Raw genomic sequence first — 7,580 nt, 5'->3', positions numbered from 1 at the left:
CATGTTGGACCTTATCTATAATCTTTGATAATCCCATAAAACTTATGGGAGACCAAACCAAGAAAGTGATTTAGAAGAACTCAGACATGGTTCTGAGAACTGAGAACGATTACTACATTTTAAGTTTGTTATTTAATGAATGTCAATCCTGTGAATGCAAGTAACTTTCCCTATCACTGTCTCATTTTCAACTTGCCTTTCTTCTTTTCATTACTTCTGAAACAACAGTCAGTAATAAAGATTTGAGTCAAAATTTGAAATAGCTTTGAGATACCCCAGTTAACCATTGCTTAACCAAAGGAAGATGACAATTCTCATTGTACATTGCTAGCAAAGGTGTCTACAAGATATTTGTTGCAGTTTAAGATCTTAAATGTCAAACCATTTGCGTGTTTAAAAGAAGACAATAGAGCAAGCTAAAAACTATACTGAAATGTCCGTTGTACTGATAAATTCTTTTAATCTATCGTCTTGGAAATATCTTGTTGAGTGGGTGTTGGTGTGGGTAACAATAATGTTGTTTTCATAATACGCTCTGGCACATTAGCACAGTTCTCTACAGTGATAGCAGTTGTAATTAAGGAATAAACAGCACAGTGTCAGTCCGATGACAATTTCATCTATAGTGTCACAATACAAAATGTCACAAAATATTAGAACTGTTATATAACTATAAAAAGTATCAGCTTCGAAGCTAAAAGCCTTTTAGAAAGGAAGACAGAAGAAAAAGAAGAAAACAAGAAAACTGGCATAGAGGCCAGAACAATTTTAGACCTTCTCAATAATGTTCTGTCACAAAAATAAATGGATCATTTCCCCCTGTTTCATTACAGTTTGGTTTCCAGGCATCTAGTTGATTTAACAGGAGAATGCAGAGCTTTTTAGCAGCTTTGGATTGGTAAACAGATTTAGATGTAGTCAAAAAGGAACATGAGGGAAGGTTTCTTTTCTTTTCTTTTTTTTTTTTAACATCCAATCTTTCTCAGCATATGTACATAAGAAGGTGAATGAAGCAATGTGAAACTTATTTCTCTTTAGTGAAGTGAAAAAAAGGCTAAACATTTGTTGAGATGGTAAAATATTGTGTCAAGCAAGTAGGCACATTCCAAAATTAAACAGTGGTGATGTTAATGTCCTCAAATATTTGAGTGTACACTTTCTTTGAGTTCTGTAAATTAAATCACCAGTAGGTTAGATTAAAATACAAAATGAATATGAAGTTAACTATCTCAGTGAAGGTTCAGTTTTTTTCCTCTCCTAAACTAGTTAACTTGCTAATAGTTTTGGGGGAAAAATAAAGGAAAAAAAGACTTAAATTCCATATACCATGGACTATGATTTAGAGCAGAAGAAAAGTCATTTTTATGCTTTGGCTGTACTGTTTCCTCTCATTTCTAATTAATACTTCAAAAAGTTCCAGAAATGGGACTTTAATGGAGAAATTTCTCCCTTAAATAGATGAAGGATATGTGTGTGAAAGGGCTTTATAGTTTTCATAAAAAAATTCATTATATTTATGAATTTCCAAGTATTTTTTATAAGGAAGAATGAAGTACTACATATTTTTGTACACAACAGATATCAAAGAGAAATCTAGTCATATATTTTTACACTTCAGTGCCCAAACATTGTATCAATTTACTATTCATGAAAATGATGAATTCTTCTTTTCTTTGGATAATGAAGTTTTCCAAACAAAAGTGTCTTAAAAATGCTTCTATAGGTTTTTCTGGATTGTTGAAAATGCATAAGTATTCATAATAATTTTTGCTGAAATAGTATCTGAGGTCATTACACTACCATGCCAACAATCAGAAGGAGTTATGCTCCAATTTTTTTAAAAAATTAAGTAAAAGCCTTATTTGCAAAGTATATTCTTTGCATTCTTGATACATTCATTTGTTTTTTCACTTTAAGCAAATTCAAATTTCCATTTCACTTCTTTTTTTTTTTTTTAATGTCTCAGCTCCAGTGTTAGAGAATGACATATGTGAGTTTCTGGGTTCAAGGCCTGGCAACACACTGAATTGGAATCTAAATACATTTTTTTCTTGAAGAAAAGGAATTTAAGTTGAGTCAAAATAAAATTGTAAATATCTCAGGCCCAAGAGATAGTACATGAATTAAGGCACTTGACTTGCATGTGACTAACTTCAGTTCAGTCTCCAGCACCATATATTGTCTACAGCCATGCCAAGAGTTATTCCTGAGTACAAAGCCAAGAATGAACCCTGAGCATTGTTGGGTATGGTCCCCAAATAAAAAGCCCTAAAGAATCCCCCTACTTTTTAAAAGAGCTGCTTAAACAGAACTATATGAATTAAAACACTCATTTTCAGAAGGGGATTTTGACCTTTTCTACTACTTAAATTAAGATACCAAAATGTCTTTTAAAAATTTTTCTGGAGGGTGGACATTTGTGAGTTCAAATGCGGAGATATGGAAAACATGGAGGTGAGGAGAGAAATTAGTTTGAGAAAGCTTCAAGTTGAAATACAACAATACCTCTGTATGTGAGAAAGTCACACACACAGAATTTAGAAGTTGATTTGTCTAAATAGGAAACTTAATTCCCTGTCATTAATAAAACAATGTTTAGGGCTTTCTGAGACAAACATGGGGGCATGTCAAACTGCAGCAATTAAGGAAGACTGATTTTCGGATTTGACACCTGGCATTGAGATTTCCTTTTCTTCCTGGAATTGAGATTATGTCAAGTAAAATACAAGAAAAAGAAAATGAGTTCAACAAAGAGGCTAGAAAAATGCTTCCGGTCATTATCCTCCTTCTCAGAGTCAAGTTTCTTTGCTTACAAAAAAAGGGACTTGGTCCCGGCATTGTAGTACTTTTAAAAAATTCTTGTTTTTTTTTTTTTTTTTTCCTTTTAAAGCTAATGTGTGACTCAAAGACAGCCTTAGAGTCTTTATAAACGTATTAACTAGACTTTTAGTAACTAAACCAACAAATAGTTGCACAATGAAATATTCTTAAAACATTTTTTAATGAAAATTGGTCACTTAGTCCCTAATTTTAAGGTCAAAGCACTTTTTATTATTCCTCCCAAATCTAAATTATTAACCTGCAAGTTTTTTCTCTGTTGATCAATATAAAAGTTTGAGGCAATACCACTGAAGTAGAGGTAAACAAAATTACATATTTAGTCCACATCTGTCTTTCATCTTGATATAATTTATTATTTTCATGGATTACAAGATCCACAACGTTTATAGGTATACCTTTGAACTACAAGAATTCTATGCTAAGAAAACAGTGACATTTTAAAGAGCCTGTTGTAGTGAATATAGTAATCACAAAAGTGCATATAACAGTTGAGTGCTTCATTTATACATTCCTGACTTCCTTCTGCACAATTCTGAGTAGACAGAATAGAGCAATAAACAGGCAGCCTCAAAAAATAAATAGTACATGTCCTTATGGATCTTACATTTCGAAAGGCAAAGGGAGGGGGGTAAGCTAACATTAATGATTTAAAAATATAATAAATTAATTTGTATTAAGAGTGAATAGAAAATGAATTCTAAAATGTATTCAATGTAAGAAGAAATCTTATTTCATAACTTCTCAAAAATAAGTTGCACTGGTTAAGGGGGAGTATTCTGTTTATGACTGAAACTCAATTACAAACATGCATGTAATCATGGTGGTGAAATAAAGATTTATATTAAAAACCATTCACCATAAAAAATATGACTTGGAGGTTTTTTTTTTTTCCTCCCCAATTAAAAGATTAAATTGAGATTTTTGTCAGGTAAGCAACTTTTTCACCATTCCTGATCTGGAAATTGTGTAAACATAATGGATAGGTTTATGATAAATAAGACCCAAATTTCTTATTATTTCAGCAAGATATTGTATATCAATGCTCGTAACAGCATTATTCATAACAGCCAAAAGGTGGAAACAACCCAAAATGTTTATCAGTTAAGGCATAAATAAACAAATTTTGGTACACAAAAGAAAGTAGGGTAGTTTTCTGTATATACAACAGACTCAATTAAAGCCAAAAGTAATACCAAGTTGAAAATGCTCTAATAAAAGTATGATGGGTCAATTCATCAAGAATTATTATAAATATTTACATATCTGCCAACAAAGAGTATATTACTCAGAAAATACTACAAGTCTGAAGGGAGTAAAAGACCCAGATGTTTTACTACTGTAAAAAAACAGTAGTAGATTTAAATATCTCAGTAAAATCCAGACAAAATAATGCTGGATTTTAACCAGAACCATTACCAGTGTGTAGGGGACTTGCCTTGCACAAAACCAACTTGGGTTCTATTCCCACCACCCCATATGACTCCCTGGGGTTGCCAGGAGTGATTCCTTGGTGTAGAGCCAAGAGTAAACCCTAAGCACCACAGGTTATGGTCCAAAAACATCAGTCCAAAAGCCAGTAGTAAAAGCCACTGAATAAACCAAATGGAACTAACAAATTATTTCATCTAAAAGCAAAGAAATACACGTTTTTCTCAGATGTTCATATAATATCTTCCAGGATAGATATAATAATCCACAAAATAAGTGATAATAAATTTAAGATAACTGATATTTTGAAATACTGAGTATTCATTTCTTTTTTTTTGTTGTTGTTGTTTTTTGTTTGTTTTTGTTTTGGGGGCCACACCCATTTGATGCTCAGGGGTTACTCCTGGCTAAGCTCTACAGACATTGCCCCTGGCTTGGGGGGACCATGTGGGACGACAGGGGATCAAACCGCAGTCCTTCCTTGGCTAGCACTTGCAAGGCAGACAGACACCTTACCTCTAGCGACACCTCACCGGCCCCTGAGTATTCATTTTAACCCCCAAGAAAATGAAACTAAAAATCAGCAAACTAAAAGCTGCAATTTTTACAAGCTTGCAGAAAGAAAACGATATACTCCCAAACAACAAATGGGTTAAACAAATGAAGGATTTTTAAAAACTGTCTTGAAACAAATGAAAACAGAATCACAACACACAAAACTTATGGAATGCTACAAAGCAGTTCATACAAGGACTGCATCTAACAATAAATTCATCTATTAGGAAAACTGAAAATTCTCAAATAACTTTATACCTTAAGAAGTTAAAAAAAGAATAAATCAAGTCCAAATATAACTGAAGGAAGGAAATAACAAAGATCAGACCAGAAATAAATGTGACAGAAAAAGGCAACAGAGTTAAGAGCTTTATTTTAAGAAAAGATAAACAAAATTAACAAACTTTAAAGTAGACTAAAAAGACAAAATTTTAAAATGAAATGAGACATTACATATGATACTACAGATGCTCACAAGATCATCAGGGACTACTCTGAACAATGATATGCCAACAAATTGGGTAATCTAGAAGAAAGGAATAGATTTCTAGAAAGATACAAACAAAATCCAGTCATGTATAAATAGAAAATGTGAGCAGAGCAAAACCAAGAAAATTTAATAAAAAAAACTTTAACAATAAAAAGCTTTAACAGTAGATGGCTTAAATGGTGAATTCTACAACATATTTAAAGAAACAACAATTTTTTGGAATTTCAAAACAGTTAAACAAGAAACATTCATAAACTCATTTTTATATAGTCAGCCTTATTATCCTAATACAATAAGCAGGTAAGTATGCTACAGAAAATAAAACTAGATCACTTCTATGATGGATACATATATATGCAAATATATATTCTAAAATATATATTATATATTTAATATATAATTATAATATATTATAATATTTTTCTACATATGTTCTAAATTATATATTCTAAATATAGAGGTGCAGACTTTCCCTAATTAAAGAGAATTATATCATTTTTTCAACATGAATTGTACAATTTTTTAAGGTTAAATTTATCAATAATTTCCTTTGTGGTCTTTGTAAGTCTTTTGTTTTCATTGTAAAACCTTCCCAACACGTGGGACCAGAGAGATAGTACAATGGGTCAGGTGTTTGCCTTGCACATGGTGGGCCAGGGATTTGATCCCTGACATCCCAGATGGACCACCAAGCACCACCAGGAGTGATTCCCCGAGTGTAGAGCCAGCATTAACTCCTGAGCATGGCTACATGTAACCTAAACTCCATACTTTCCCCCCAAAGAAGCCTTTCCAATCCCAAGGTGTTAAAATATTCATCTGGGGGCAAAGAGCTGGTACATCATCTAAGGCACTTGCTTTGCATGTGGTCAACTTGGATTTAATCCCTGACACCACATAAGGTTCACCAAACACTACCAGGAGTTATCCTTGAGTTGAGATCCAAGAGTAAGCCCTGAGCTCAGCTGGGTCTGGACCAAATCTCACAAAATGCTCACCCACGTTTTTCTACAGTATATTAATTTCTGTTGCTTATTTCTTCACTTTTTATTTTCTAAATCTTTGATTTTCTGGATATATGTCTGAGGAATAATAATATACAAAATATAATATTTTAAATATCTTTACTATGCAAAAATGCTATTATATTTTTCTAGCCTAGAACCCATTGTTGGACAGATCTCACAAGAAAATAATAATTGCAGTTATCTCTATCATAATGAGACAAGCTTGCCACCGTCCTCCAGCTTATGGGAGTTTACAATAGTGGCATTTCTAAGTCACATGACTTAAAACTGATAAGAAAAAGGAAATCCAAGAGAACCATGGTCCTTAATTTGCGATTTGTGATTAATCTGGCTTGTGTCTCAAATCAGGAGTTGAGGATTCCTTCTCGAGAATTCAGGATTTGCTCTGCTTCCATCCATGCTGGAGTAACTTGAAGTATTCAGATCCTAGCGGGATCTACCATACTACCTCATACAAGCAGGTTTCTATGTCCATCTATCTATCTAGCCTCTCTCTCTCTCTCTCTCTCTCTCTCTCTCTCTCTCTCTCTCTCTCTCTCTCTCTCTCTCTGTTCTCTTCTTTATCTCACCTACTTCCTCATTCCTCACTCCTTATCACATAGTGGGACTAGAACTCATTCTAACTTCAAGGAGAGACTCCAGGACCTCACACAGGTAAGTCAAGTTCTTGTACTTGAGAAACATCTGTGGTCACTTGGGCTCTTCTTTTAGTCTTGTTTGGATTTTGGAACTATACTGGTGGTGCTCGGCACTCAGAAATTACTCCTAGCAGGCTCAGACTGTACGATCTGCTAGACATCTAACCCAGGTCAGCCACATGCAAAGCAATTGCCCTTCCCACTGCATTGCCCTGTCCCACTTTAGGCTCTTGAATAAATATCATCCAAGATAATAAATTTTCTTTCTTTTTTTTTTTTTTTTTGGGTACATCCGGCAGCATGGAATGCCAGGATTCAAACCACTGTCGTCCTGCATGCAAGGCAAACGCTTTACCTCCATGCTACCTCGCCGGCCCAAGATAACATAAATTTTCGAAATTTAGTTTTTCTCATTTACACATTAAAATAAAAAACCTATAGCAGGGGACGAAATGATAGCACAGTGGTAGAGCATTTGCCTTGCCTGCGGCTGCGCAGGTCAGACCTTGGTTAGGTCCCTGGCATCCTATATGGTTCCCCAAAGCCAGAAAAGATTTCTGAGCACATAGCTTGGAGAAACCCTTGAGCGTCACCGGGTGT

Source organism: Suncus etruscus, chromosome 7 (genome assembly GCF_024139225.1).
Source record: "Suncus etruscus isolate mSunEtr1 chromosome 7, mSunEtr1.pri.cur, whole genome shotgun sequence".
NCBI lineage: Eukaryota > Metazoa > Chordata > Mammalia > Eulipotyphla > Soricidae > Suncus > Suncus etruscus.
Note: the sequence above shows the minus strand (reverse complement) of the source record.